We start from the raw sequence: 15,434 nt of genomic DNA on the forward strand, positions 1-15,434 counted from the left end.
AAGGAGAGAACAGACATGGCCTCTACCTTCTACATGTATGTCATGACACACACGTACTGCCTCCCTACTAGTGGATGAAAGAACCCCAACAACATTTCTTACAGAAATAAGGACAAAGGCTATTATATAATTTGTACGGAAGTATAGTGGGATAGCTTGGTAGTGGAGCATCTGCCTACCATAGAATACGTCCACGCCAACGCTTATATTTCAAAACAGCCAAAGTGCAAGCCACCTCCACGTCTGTCCTGGCCAGAGTTGCTATTTGCTGGGATGAAACAGCACACCTGAGAGGAACATGGGAGGACATGTGGCTTACACGTCCAAACGAGATCACCGTTAATCCTAGAAGGAGGTCAGGGCAGGAACTTAAAACAGTAGAAACCCGAAGGCAGTAGGGAATAGCAGAGACCATGAAGACCAGCCCTTATGACTTGTTCAGCCTGCTTATTTATTTTTTTTTTGCTTTTTTCCTTACATTTATTTATTTTTATTTCATGTGCACTGGTGCTTTGCCTGCATGTCTGTATGGTTGTGAGCCACCATGTGGTTGCTGGGAATTGAACCCAGGTCCTGCTGAAGAGCAGCCAGTGCTCTTAACCACTGAGCCATCTCTGCATCCACTCAGCCTGCTTTTTTCTTATAGGACCTAAGGACCACCAGGCCCAGGGATGGCACCACCCACAATGGGTTGGGCTTTCACCCATCAATCACTAATGAAGAAAATGACTTAGAGCTAAATCTTATGGGTGCATTTTTCTCAATTAAGAGTTTCTCCTTTCGGGGCTGGGGATTTAGCTCAGTGGTAGAGCGCTTACCTAGGAAGTGCAAGGCCCTGGGTTCGGTCCCCAGCTCCGAAAAAAAGAACCAAAAAAAAAAAAAAAAAAAGAGTTTCTCCTTTCAGTTGACCAGCTTGTGTCAAGTTGACATAAAACTAGCCAGGACAATGTCCACAGATGGAAAGATGTTATATACACAAATACAGTCTCATCGAGTCTTAAAAGGAAAGCATTTGTGATATGCATATGAACTTTAAGAGTATTGTGTTACATAAGTCAGTCACAAAGGGCAGATATTGCTTGTTTCCACTTAGAGGAGGCCACTGGGAACGTATAATCAATAGAGACTGCAGCAAAAGGGTGGTTTTCAGGGGCTGAGGTATGATGGTGAGGACAGGGAATGACTGTTTGACAGAAAATAGTTTTGGTAACAACGACATCAAAGATGGGTGGTGGTTATGGTTATGGGACAATGTGAATATATTTTATGCTACTAAACTATACACATATAATGCTTAAAACAACATTTCAGTCTGACAGCATGGGCCTGCAATCTCAGCTACTATGAAGACTGAGGCCTATGGGGCACAAGTTCAAAGCCTGCCTGGGCACCAGTGGGAGTCTGGGGCTCGCCTGGGGTAAGGCCAAGGGCGATAGCCTAGTGGCACAGCAACTTCCCAGCATACATGAACCCCTCAGCTCAACATGTAATCGGGGTTAAGTTTTCAGTTTAACAGACTGGCTACGTGACTATCCTCAACTCAAAACGAACACCCAGGACGTGTTTTCAAAGACAGTGCCATAAGGGAAAACACTTCTCTGGCAGTAGCACACTTTGGACACCACAGCCTGTATCAGCGACAGAAACTTCACGAGCGGTCAGTTCTAGAGAAATGATTCCATGTGTGCACAGCCACGGTCAAAGACATAGCTAAAGCACTGTTTTTATGAAAAAACAGAATTTTAAATAAAAACATTTCATTTACTGCATTTTTAATTAACTGTGAGTGTGATACACACACACGCACGCACACGCACATGCACGCATGGTGTGTATATGGAGGCTGAAGAACACCTCTGCCCGGTCATTTCTCTACCTTCGCATGTGTTCCGGAGGTCACACTAGGCTGTCAGGCTTCTGTGAAGGTCTTCACCCTCTAAGCAATGCCGCCGACCCAGGAAAGTCAGCGTGCGCTCAACAGCAGATGTAAGGAACGCCATCTTACGGCTAAAGGGATGGACTTCATCTAAACATGCCATGAGGGAGATTTCTAAGATACATAGTAAGTAAAAAAGCTTCAAAAACGACATTACTGTCTGATTTTATGATGTCCAGATGCTAAATATATTACCTTGGTGTGTGTTATGTATGCATGTGTATATATCCATCCAATAGAACTAGAATATAAGGGGCTGGGGATTTAGCTCAGTGGTAGAGCGCTTACCTAGGAAGCGCAAGGCCCTGGGTTCGGTCCCCAGCTCCGAAAAAAAGAACAAAAAAAAAAAAAAAAAAAGAAATAGAATATAAGATGCAATTATAAACCACGTGTGTAATTTCAGATGTCAGCCATATTAAAAACTAAAACACACACACACACACACACACACACACACACACACACGCACACTCAGTTTCTGGGGCTAGCGTTCAGTGCCTCACACAGGGTAAATACGCACTCTATCACTGAGCTACAGTCCTAGCCCAATAGTATTGTATTTAATTCAACTTATCAAGACATTATCATTCTAATGTGATAAAAATTACTGAGATGTCTTACATTCCTTCTTTATAGTACACTTTCACAATCTAGTGAATATTTTATGCATAAAATACATCTCAATTCAAAATGAGACACATTTGTATATGTGTGTGGTATATGCACGTGTGCGTGTGTGTAGAGGGTTGAAGCTGAATTTGGGTGTCTCTCTCTAAGATCCCCACACCTTTTGAGACCGCATCTCTCACTGAACTTGGAGCTCACTAACGCAGCAAGAATAGCTGGGAATTTTCACTGGGTGCGGGGGACCTGGGCTCAAGCCCTAATGTGTGCACAGCAAGTATTTTCCTGAGTAGTTAGCTCTCCTGTACCCAATCCAGTCATACTATTGCTCACTAGAGGTAGTGGTGTGTGTGTGTGTGTGTGTGTGTGTGTGTGTGTGTGTGTGTGTGTAATAACTGGAAGGGTAATGAACACCCGTGGCAGTTGTGGGGTAGTCTGTAAGAATCTATAAGAATATACTCAAGCCTAGGGCTAGAGCAATAGCTCAGTGGTTAAGAACACTGGCTGGGATCTTCTTCCAGTGTTCTCAGGTTCGATTCCAAGCGTCTACTTGCTGTCTCACAACCACCTGTACCTGCAGTCCTGGAGGATCTGGTCCTGTCTCCTGGCCTTCATGGGCACTGCCTCCTAAGAGTTGGGATGCCTTGCCATTTGGCCTATTTTCTTTAAACATTTATTTATTTTATTTCTGTGAGGACACTGTTGCTGTCCTCAAACACACCAGAAGAGAGCATCAGATCCCATCACAGATGGTTGTGAGCCACCGTGTGGTTGCTGGGAAGTGAACTCAGGACCTCTGGAAGAGCAGTCGGTGCTCTTAACCGCTGAGCCATCTCTCCAGCCTGGCTAATTTTTAAAGACCATATGCCATTCCAAAATATTTTACTAGATGTTCTCAGGGAAAGCCAGTTATTTCCCCACTTTCCAGTGCCTAAGTAATTGATTGTGAACTCTGGTGCTGAAGAGGGACACAAAAAGCATGTGGGCTGCTTGCACACATACTTACCTGTATAAAAAAGAAAAGCTGGTGTTTGGTTTGCGGGACGAATAAAAGAAACCTGCAGGTGAGGAATGACAGGATGACACCTGCATTACATCTGGCACACCTGTTGGTTCTTCTAACGAGAGAGGAAGGTTGGGCGTGATACTACATTCCCTTGACCCCAGCACGCAGGAGGCAAAGGCACCCAGATCACTGTGAGTTTGAGCCCAACCTGGTCTACATAAGTGAGTTCCAGGATATCCAGCGCTACGAAGCAGCTAGACCCCACTTCAGAGAGAGAGAGAGAGAGAGAGAGAGAGAGACAGACAGACAGACAGACAGACAGACAGACAGACACTGAAGACAGTGCTGAAAGAGGAGCAGGTACCCATACAATATTCTTTTTAGAAATATTAAATCACGTGTATTGACTGGGGAGGCATGCCAAAGTGATCCCGGAGGCACCGAGGAGGTCAGAGGACACGCAGGAGTAGATTCTCTTCTACTGTGTGGGTCTCAGGCTTGGTGGCAAACACCTTTACCTGCTGCTGAGCCATCTCACTAGCCCTAAACTGAATTTAAAAAAAGATTTATTCATTGATTTTTACTTTGTGTGAGTGTTCTGCCTGCCTGTATGTGCACCAGCACCCATGGAAGCCAGAAGAGGGCGCTGGGTGTCCTGGAACTAAAGCCACAGTTGGAAGCCACCCTGTTGGTGCTGGAAACGGAACCCGGGTCTTCTGCACCAGCTTAACTACTGAGCCACCTCTCCAGAGCCCACAATCGCATCAAAATTTCTGACACAAAATGAGAGCTGGGCATGGGGGCTCACCCCGGGACTGCAGTTCTCAGAAAGCAGACACAGGAGGATCCTGAGTTCCAGGCCAGACTAAGATACACAGTGAGATCCTGTCTTTCTTTTTTTTTTTTTAAATTAGCTGATGGTGTACTTCTTTTTTAATCCCAGCACTCAGGAGGCAGAGACCAGTGAATCTCTAAGTTTCTTGCCAGTCAGTTCCAGGCTAACTGGGGCTACGCAGTGAGATCTGGTCTCAAAATCAAAATAAACCAAAGTTGCATACTACCCCAAACTGAAAAAAATACACTGGAAATAAAATTTTAAAAGAATAAAGTTTCTGGGCTGGAGAGATAGCTCAGTGGTTAAGAGCACTGACTGCTCTTCCAGAGGTCCCGAGTTCAAATCCCACAACCACATGGTGACTCACAACCATCTGTAATGGGATCTGATGCTCTCTTTTGGTGTGTCTGAAGACAGCTACAGTGTACTTATATATAATAAATAAATAAATCTTTTTAAAAAAGAAAAAAGTTTCTAAGCAAAAAATTAAAACAATTATACATTTTTCTTGATCAAGTTAATACATTTGAATCGCTTCATATAATCAATGGATTTTGTGCCATTAATATAGTTGGAGTCTACTTAATTTTCCTGTTTAAATTTTTATATTACTTATCTATCCCAATAGTACATTCACGCAGTGCGCCCCACAAAGGTAGCGGAAAAATGTACAGTAAGACTGGATCCTGAAGTCACTCAATTCCCTCGCTAAGAGACAATTGTGTCTTGACATTTTCGTTTCTTGAATTTTTGCAGAAAGTACCTGTTCTCACTTTGAAGTCATAGGTACAGCTAAAAACTGAAATTGCTATAAAAAATCATTTCATTCTCTCCAAATTGTTGACGTAAATCTGTAGGAGATGTGGAAAGTGAGACCGGTCGAGCTGAGGGTGGGGCCGGCAGAGGCACTCTTGGTCTGGAGCGGCAGCTTCCTCTCCTGCCAGCCTCCAGTTACTCCCTTCTAGCAACCACGCGGTTTCCTCCTAACTAAAGGAGAGGAAGGAGAGCCGGAGTGGAGGGAGGGAGGGAGGGAGGTCAGAAAGGCAGAAGGCTTGGTGGTAAAGGGGTAGGGCTCGAGAGCATTTCAAGGCACAGAAGCCACAAACCCTAACAAATAAAGTGAAGAAATAAAAAACAGTCCAAGCAGTGCGCTTTAGGAATGTAGAAGGGCGAGGAATGGAGGGAAGGACTTTATAAATTAGCCTGGAGCTGGCTGAACATGTCTAACAAGCTTCTCCTCCTCAGAGTGCACGGGTTTTCCCTGACTCATGAACACTGAGCTGACACTATGCCAGAGCAGTGCACAGAGCCTGGGAAGGAAGCCTTTTGGAACCAACATGGACGGGGGAGCAGTCCAAGAAAACTGCACAAGCACAGAATGCAGAAATAATGAGGAGAGAGCCACTCTCACAACTAGTTCTGCTGCATGCTGAAGGACAATTACGAGCATGTCCAGAACCGCTACTGTCAGGTTAGAACTAGGCCTGCTAGATCCGGTTCGACTCAGGGACCCCCAGGTATACTTCCGTGTTTTGGGCATTCCTGCAAGTGTACAGGCCACTCAGCACGCGTGCATGGAGCCCTGCTGCATTCTCCAAAGGCAAACACTGAAAAGCTATTCTGCTGCTGCTGCTGTTCGCACTTCTAGACTCCAGCCCAGGGCCAATCGCTGAGCCACACTTCTGGCCTTGAGCACCAGCTTTTAACACACACTTTCCAATCCCAACACTGAGTTTTTACTTGGTATACAAAGACCACCCCTTTGGCTAGTATTTCCAGTATAAGAAACACTGTTTGCAATGTTTTGAAAGCGAATTTAAAACCCAAGGCTGTTGGGTACGCGCAGCAGTGCAGCAGTGGCCTCGGAACACAGCTACATTGTACACTTAGCATGACATGCGTTTTCCAGCCTATAAAGATTTTCCATGATGTGGCGGGCTGCTCAGTTTCCAGTTAAACACAGTTTAGATGCAGGGCCCTTTCCCATCGAGCAGAGCTGGGGCACTGAGCGCAACGGCACCGTTGCAGGGCATGTGACACGCTTTGGCTCTGAGGCTTTTGGGATTTTCTGATCCAGACTGAAAGCTTCTACCTTGTTTTAAAAGAGCTTCTCTGATCCCTACTTCGTATCCCTCAATCCATGGCCATGACCAGATTCAGCCCAGTACCAACATCCACCAAACTGGGAAGGAGCACGACATGGGCTGTGCCGTGGGCGTTTGTGCCACTGAGCTCACAGTTCCGAGTTCCAGTACTGGTCCTGCTCACAAGTCACCCATCCCAGTGAGCTGAGGAGACGCTGGCCGAGAGATGCATGGCTCTTCCTCTTCCACACGTCCCGAGAGCTGCGCTGCAACTGACCTTTGGAGTTTGGACTCTGTGGGTACAGAGCTGACTCCTGGAAAGTTTTATAATTTACTCAAATTTTTTGGTGAAAATTAGTTACCTTTAGAATTTCCACTATGGATAAGCTAAAAAAAAAAAAAGAAAGAAAGAAAGAAAAAAAAAGAATTTCCACTATGGTGATGAAAGTTAACTGGGGAGTTCTTTACAGGGAGAGAGCTCAGGCGATGTTAGTATCAGCGTCTCTTTTCAAAGTGTGTGTGTGTGTGTGTGTGTGTGTGTGTGTGTGTGTGTGTGTGTGACAATTTACAGTCCTATTCTCCCACTATTGGGTTCAGGGATTGGACTAACTTGGTAACAAGGACTTTTGCTTGCCCAGCCACCTTCACCCTCAGTTTTGATTGCCTTACTGTCGGTCTTTTCACACATGGAAGACGTAAGACTTAAAAGGTTCTCATGCACTATTACGTATGTCAAATAGATCCTATGTTTGCGAGTCTTTGACATGACGGTTAGTGTATGTTGACCATTCACTACAGATCAGTTAGTTGCATTATCTGACTTCACTGAACACGAGATGACTATAAAATGGAATCATGTTCTGAGTAGGTATGGTGACTTAAAATCAACTTTATTTTGATATGGGTATGGGATGTCTGGGTATGAGAGTGTAAGGGATCTCTGAGTAGCGAGGGGAAGTCCATACCCTACAACAAAGTCTCTCACTTCCAAGTCCAGCTGTGAATGTCTTCTCTCCCATAAATGCAGCAGTGGAGGTGAACTACGCATGCCTGAACAGGCTGAGGCCACAATGAAGAAAACCCCAGAGGAGAACTGAAACTGGAGACACTGAGTACCACACTGCATACAAACTGACATCCTTCCCAATCCCACCAAGATGCAGGGACAATGGTAATCGAGTCCCGGCCCTTTCCTGGTACAGTATATAGAGTAAGAAGGGGGAGCTGGGTTCCAGAACTGACTTGCAAGTTTCCACACAGAAGGAAAAAAAAAAGAAGGAAGGAGACTCATATTTGCCACGCAGCAAACAGGGATGCTTTGAGGATCAATGACATAATGTCTGAAAAGAGGCTGGAGTTCCTTGGAAAACAGACTCTACATAAATATAAAGTTATAATATTTAGGCTTAGTCCACAATGTGAGACCTGGTCTTTGGTTTATGAGGTCATCAGCAGTCTTGTAGAATGTGCTCAAATGCCCACCAAGCCACCTTCTAGGGTCCTCCTAAGTGGACTGCCTGGCTAATATGAGCCACCTGGTTGGAGAAAAATCAGAGCCAGTTTTCCTTTTTTGTGGCTCACGGAGGATACGTATGTGGAATGCTGATCCCATAAAGAGACAGGTATAGCCAAGACAGCACTTCCACGGCCTTTAGACCAGTGGTTGTCAATCTCCCTAATGCTGCGACCCTTTAATACGGTTCCTCATGTTGCAGTGACCCAGAGCATAAAATTATTTTTTTTCTTTTTCTTTTTTTCGGAGCTGGGGACCGAACCCAGGGCCTTGCGCTTGCTAGGCAAGCGCTCTACCACTGAGCTAAATCCCCAACCCTCATAAAATTATTTTTGTTGCTACTTCATAACCGTAATTTTGCTACTGCTATGAATCATAAATGTAAATATCTGATATGCAGGATATTTGACGTGTGATCCCTGTAAAAGGGCTGTTTGATCCCCAAAGGGGGTGTGACCCACAGGTTGAGAATCACTGATTTAGGGTTTCCAAGGAAGGCAGTAGGAATCTGGGTATGTTGTAGCTCGGAGGTAAACAACTCAGTATCATATGCTGATTTAGAAGAAAGACTAATTGTGCTTCACACAAGGAAAGCGAGACAGGTACAGGAATGGAAAAGTTTCCTGGACCAGTGTTCAGGGCATCAGCTTTTTCCCGGGCTAGTTTAATGTCGCTGACTAGAGTACACCGCACCTCCTCATCTCTCTCTATAGAAAGCCTATCAGGTCTATCCTGCAGACACTTTCATTTTAATATTCCAAGGAAAAAATCAGTTCAACAGAGACACTGATTTGCAAAATCTTGTGGCATAACTTAATGACAGTTATATTATTATGTAAAATAGTTACATTTCTCAGTCTTAAAAGAGAAGGTAATTGTAGTCCAAAGCTCCTGGCATCAGAAAATACCCTTTTCAAGGTGTAAGGTTCATAAATATAACTGATCATTAACTGCTCAACGGTAGTCCTGAGACTGCTGCCATACCACGATGTTCGCTTGTTCTGTTTCTGCATTTACTACAGCTGCTGTTCTTTCAGAGGCTGAACTTTTCTGACTGGCAAGGTACTGCAGACAGATTAAAGTTGGTGAACACACAAAGAAAATTAAGGTAAAGGGAACAGAGGTGGTATAGCCTTCCCTATGCATTAAAGATGCAACTGCTGAGTAAGATATTGGCCTCAGTTCTTCCTCTTCTTCCAGGCCTTATCAGTCCTAGGGTGGTGTGAGATGTGTCTAAGCAAGCTAGGCAAACTGCACGGACGAGAACGGAGCCTGAGCAAGCAAGAGAAGGACGCACATGGAAGACAGGATGGGTGCGAGGAATAGCGGATTAAACAGGGTAAGGAGAGAGTGTCACAGTAAGGGTGACCAACAGTTGGCTGTCATGGTGTTAGGAGTCAGACATTAGGGTAAGGAGAGAGTGTCACAGTAAGGGTGACCAACAGTTGGCTGTCATGGTGTTAGGAGTCAGACATTAGGGTAAGGAGAGAGTGTCACAGTAAGGGTGACCAACAGTTGGCTGTCATGGTGTTAGGAGTCAGACATTAGGGTAAGGAGAGAGTGTCACAGTAAGGGTGACCAACAGTTGGCTGTCAGAGCATAAGCAGGATTAGGAAGCCATCTACTGAAAAGAGGCCTAGTGTGGTATACCAGACCCAGCAGGATGGAAGGCAGTCTGGGTGGAGTCAGCAGCCCCGGGTGGGAGGGGGTGACACAGGTATCACCTGTATGGTGAAATGTATGGGAAATGAGGGTAGGAATTTGGTTACATTCCAGGGAAGCGACTAAATCCGTTGTGGCTGATAGGAGCCCGTTCTCACAGATGGAAAAGTTATAAATATGGAAAGTGAGGACACTAGAATGATCTTCACAGCATTGGACTGGCAGCGTGAGATCATGGGTGTCCACACAGATACACACATATAGGTGTAAGTGTGTGTGCTCAAGCACTTGTACACTCACATATATTCTCTGTCTCTGTCCACTGAGAGGACCCACAGCTCGGTTTCTAAAAGAAACCATTACATACAGGGGCTTCAGAAAAGCAAGTTGACTCTGGGACTGGAACAGGGAAACTATAAATCTGGGACGGCTTGTCAGGGCAGGATGGGAGTAGGTACTAAACAATTACGGGACACTAAAGCCTCCCTGACGGATAATTACTAGTAAAATCTCAGGGTCTATGAGCATCAAAGTAGACAGTGACGGATAAAGTACTCATGGATTCACACTGGATTCCTAAGTGAATGAGAAGCCTGATGAAGATAACGTAGAGTTCCAGAGACTTCTCTACACTCATTAGTCCCAAAAGATTTTTTAAAAAAAAACTGACTTTATTATAGAGAAGCCTAGCAAATAGCACCTTAACCAAATTACCTAGTAGAAAATTAACAATGAGACAAATCAAAATCATTGCTACTTAAAGGAAGTATGACTATTCATCACCACTTCTGGAGTTCTGAACACACACAGACCCTGAATGTAATCCTGAGGAAACACCAGTCACATGCATACGGAGTGGTCAGTGAGTCTGTTCTACGCCACATTCAGTACAGTCAAGGAAAGACTGAGGACCTGTTCCAAACTGAAGGAGGCTTACAAAGGGTAACGATGAAACAAACCACAGGAGCCTGACCTATCCTTACAAAAGGATAGCTGGGAAAGCGGGTAGAGTCTGGGGGCCACATGACAGTTATTATAGAAGTTTATCCTAGCTTGGATGGTTGTCCTGTGACTATGGAGGTGAATGGTTCTATTTCTAGGAATTGCTTAAGTTTTCTGGGGTAATGAAGCAAATTGTTCAGGGGGAAAAAACCCTGATTTGTGCTGAACTTGCAGCTTTTCCTGCAAAACTGGCATTATTTCAAAAATAAAAGTAAACATATGAACATGTTGATTTTTAGGAAAATATTTTTAGGAAAAGGACTAGCCTTTTCCTGCTACATACCTATCTTTTTCTTTTTTTTTTGGTTTTTTTTTTTTTTTCCGGAGCTGGGGACCGAACCTAGGGCCTTGCGCTTCCTAGGCAAGCGCTCTACCACTGAGCTAAATCCCCAACCCCCATACCTATTTTTAATAAAGGTTTCTGAAGGCACCTGCTCTTCTCTAACTTACCTAGGACTGCTCTGTGATGAGCACGTATTAGGTGAGGCATCAAAGCACAATGCCAGACAGACAGGCGATGAGAGAATGAGAAACTGGAAGAATGTCAAGTCACAGTCTGGACTGGAGCCCATCAGGGATGCTTCTGAGACCATACAGACATCTTTAAGAATGTCTTAGGTCAACTAAACCATGCAAGGACAAAACTAAGAGCGGAGAGGGTCACTGAGGGGCTGTGTGCTCTCTGAGAGGCAGCAGTCAGTGAGCTGTGAGTGAGAAGAACCAAGGACGGCTCCCAGGGTTTTCTGATTTGTTTTTTGAGGAAGGGTTTCTCTGTAGACACGGCTGTCCTGGAATCCCTTCTATAGACTAGGCTGGCCTCTAACTCATAGAGATCCACCTGGTTCCCAGGGTTTTGACAGATGCGACCAGATAAAAGAATATTACTTACCAAAATGGAAAAGGTGAAGAGGTGTGAGGTTAGCTTTAATTGTCAACCCGATACAACCAGAATCACTTGGGAAGACAGTCTCAGGGACTGTCAACACTGAGCTGGGCAGCGTGCTTGTCTGTTAATTACATAAGTGATTCGATCCAACCCACTGTGGGAAGCATTATTTCCTAAACAGTGGTCCTTAAATCCTATCAAGAGTAGAGAAACCGAGTTGAGCACCAAGCAAATGAACGTGTCTGCATTCATTTTCTCTTTGCTTGAGACTGGGTGTGATGTGATCAGCTGTTCCAAACTGCTCCCGAGTCTCCCACAGTGCTGCACTGTAACCTGTCACTGCTTTCTCCCCTCAGCTGTTTTCTGTCGAGGTGTTTCATCACAGCAACAGAAATGAAAAGACGACGACGAGAGGTGACTAATGTTAGGAAAATGAACAGAACTGTGGACTTGACAACGGAGCTGTCAAGATGAAAGTCTGAGTAAATTGGGCTAAAAACAATAGAGAGCAGAGAAGTAGACACAAGAAGAACTAAGGGAATTGCCATGCACGATGGACAGAGTTCAGATATGAGGTGGAAAAGCCTTTTGGACAAGAGAAAATGCATTTGCTAACATGGGGAAGCATAAACGGACTTGACTCTTTTCTCATGCCAGCGAGAAGCCAACCTATGTCCAGGAAGGAGAACATGTTGGGCGACGGTAAGAAGGAACACAGGTCGGGTGGAGCCGGATTAGGAGCAGCCTGAAGCTGGGCAGAGGCATTCAGACTTGATGTCGTAGGAAATGGGAGTCACGAGATCTTGTTGGTTAGGAAAGTGACCCCATGAAAGCTATAGTTAGGTTGAGCGGATGAGGTGGTGGTGTTATAGGGTGGAGGAGGCTGCAGATGTTGGTCTGGACTCAGGTTTTCTCAGTGACATCGCAGTGGAAAGCAAAGGTTTGGGGGCACATCTGGGACACTGAGATAAAGACGACAGATGCTGGCAGGCAGGGGCACTGGGTAGGGAAATGTGCTGAGGGTGTGGAAGAGGAAGGGCAGACGTGGATAAAGCGACTGCATACTGAACCGGACAGGATGGGGGACAGAAACGGGGAGAACTGTTGAAAGATGGAGAAATGGTAGTCTGGGACAAGGTCAGGGCTCAGAATAAGACGTGTAAAAGTCATTGGTACACATAACAGTCTGAAGAAGCTCTGAGAGTGAATGTGCCCACCAAAGAAAACACGTGGAGCTGGGAGAGTGCAAATCAGATCTCTGGAGATGTTGGGAGCTGCCTGCAATTAGAGACGGGAAAAGGAACAGAAGCAAAAGAGAAATGGATAGCAGGGTAGACAGAAGAGAAGGAAATCAGAGGACACTAATCCCAGAAACAAGAGGGGTGTTTCAGAAAGGATACAATGCCATCACCATAGCACACAGAAGAATGGAATAGAGCAAAGATTGTGGGCGGCTGGTAAGGAGGGCGTCTCAGGAGGAAAGAATCAGGCCAGCAAGTAAAACACAGCTCATCAGGGTCACGTGACAGTTACACTTCTTGTTCCCCTACTGAATGTTAGACCAACTTCTTTAAATTTCCCTTACTTTCCTCTTCTCTGAGAATTTCCAAGTCTAATTTCTGAAAAATTTCAGATTTATGTCATAAAAAGCAAGTGAAGGAATTTGACTTCTCTGTCCTCATAAATCAACAAGAAATTTTTACTAATTTTCAAAATTGAGTTTAGAGTTGTTCTGAAAAGCTCTGAAAAAAATCTGTAGGAGGGAGAAATTTTTTTTAGGTCAAAGTTTTTTCAGATAATGTAGTTTATGGTGTCCAGCGGCCCTCTACCTGGCTGAGATACTTATTTCCAAATAGATGTCAATTTATTAATATTGTCTGCTCTGGGCCATTCAGACTTATTATCTAAATACATTTGTATTATTTTTACAGTATTTTAGAGTATTTGAATGATAAATTTTATGTGAACTTTGGCAATTCAACTTATTTGAAACTTTTTATATATTTATTTATTCATTCTTCAGATCAAAATGCATAAAAATATTTCATTTCTAGGTCCTCTATTTCTTGAAGTATTTTTTAGAAATGTATTTATTGTCTTCTGGACAGAAATGGTAAAGTGACATTTCCTTTACAACCCTCGCTAGAATGAGAGTGATAAATCCAGTAAGCAGAAACGTAAAACATAAGAAGACACTAGCTGGGCAGGAGAGATGGTGCAGCAGCTAAGTGCACTGAGTTCTGTCCTCAGAGCCTACTTCAAGTGGCTCACGCTCCTATAACTCCAGCTCCCAGGGATCCTTACTAGCCTCCACAGCAGCGACATATAAGTGTGACATGTGCAAGCAAACACACACACACACACACACACACACACACACACACACACACACACACGTAGGGAGGGGCCTTTACCTCTTGGGTCTATTAAGCTTAATGCCTTACTTTTGTGGACACTGATGTAGAAAAACAAAGACTTTAAAACACAGATGTTGGGAATTTTCCCAAAGACTTGGACAAGTCATTCTATAATGAAGGCTGCACCAAGTTTCAGGTCTTTTTAAGTCCCTGAACTCTTAAATGTGAGCATACGGGGTAGGCAGGTGGGATGGAGAGCAGAAGGAAAGCAAACACCACCATGTGGACGGGAGGGAGGAAGACAGACTCTTAAGCTGGACATAGAGGTATATGGCTGTAATCCCTGGACTTGGGGGTCAAATTCAAGGTTAGCTTGGACTATACATCTAGACCCTATTTAAATAAAAACAAAAATACAAGAGCCTGAAGACAGACAGACAGATACATACACACACCAAAAAAAAAAAAAACCCTCCAAAACTACATTAATATTTTCAAGGAGAGGAGAAACATCTATAACCACAAACAAAAACAAGATGCCATCAGAAAGCTATATTCAGAGAACAACGAAGGTCTCAGAAATGAAAATATAGTCACACTGATTACAAATCTTTTCACAGACAAAATGCCTATACAAAAAGTCCGACATTTATATGGGGTTCTACAAAGAAGAAACATGAAATGAATTTGATGAGGCATTGTTTTCCTTAAGGAAATAATTCACCAAAGTTTCCCAGAACTGAGGTAGTGCTAGATTTACCAGACTGAAATGGGTCACTATGTAACCAGAACAAATAATGTATAAAAATAGACTTACATCAAGGGAAGTTGCTATAAAAATGTAAAAGCTTGAGGAACAAAGCTTCCAGACAGGAATAATTAGATAATGAACAAAGACTTCGAATCAGAAAGGCCTGAAACTTCTCAAAAAGCAGCAACATTGAAAGCTAGAAGAAAGAAGAACAATGTCCCCAAAATTTACCAAGACAAATAATTATCATGCTAGACTTTTATTTTCAACAAAACCCTCAATCATACATAGGGGTAAAATGGTGTTTGTAAGACAGGTAAGATCTCGAAAATGTACTTGCGATACCCAATACTGGCAAAGAGTGCCCAGGAAGCTGGAAAAGGATGGCTGTGGTGTGAGAGCACCTCCAGGCAGAACCCTACAGGCTGATCAAAGACGAAACTGATGGTTCTGATTAGCCAAGGGGTAATTTGAGCAGCACTGTGCACCAGAACCTCCTATGATTAGTTCCCAGCATCCATATCAGTTGGCCTACAACTGCCTGTTACTCTGGTTTCTGAGGGTCAGATAGCCTTTTTCTTGCCTCTGAAGGTACCACACACATATATGTGCCCATATACTCAACACACACACATACACATAACAATAAATCAGTATTTTAAAATAAAAATAAAATGCATCACCACTTTTACACTCAACTGTAGACAGATGGATCTCTGTAAGTTCAAGGCCAACTTAGTGTACACAGAGACTTCCAGACCAGTCAGAGCTACACAGG

General features: G+C 44.0%; 1 protein-coding gene across 8 annotated transcripts in view; it reads right to left on the reverse strand.

Annotated features, from left to right (window-relative positions):
* Window positions 1-15,434, reverse strand: part of Hormad2 (HORMA domain containing 2) — an 85,461-nt gene that overhangs the window by 16,201 nt on the left and 53,826 nt on the right. The window lies entirely within an intron of this gene.

This window comes from Rattus norvegicus, chromosome 14, assembly GCF_036323735.1.
Source record: "Rattus norvegicus strain BN/NHsdMcwi chromosome 14, GRCr8, whole genome shotgun sequence".
Taxonomy (NCBI): Eukaryota; Metazoa; Chordata; class Mammalia; order Rodentia; family Muridae; genus Rattus; species Rattus norvegicus.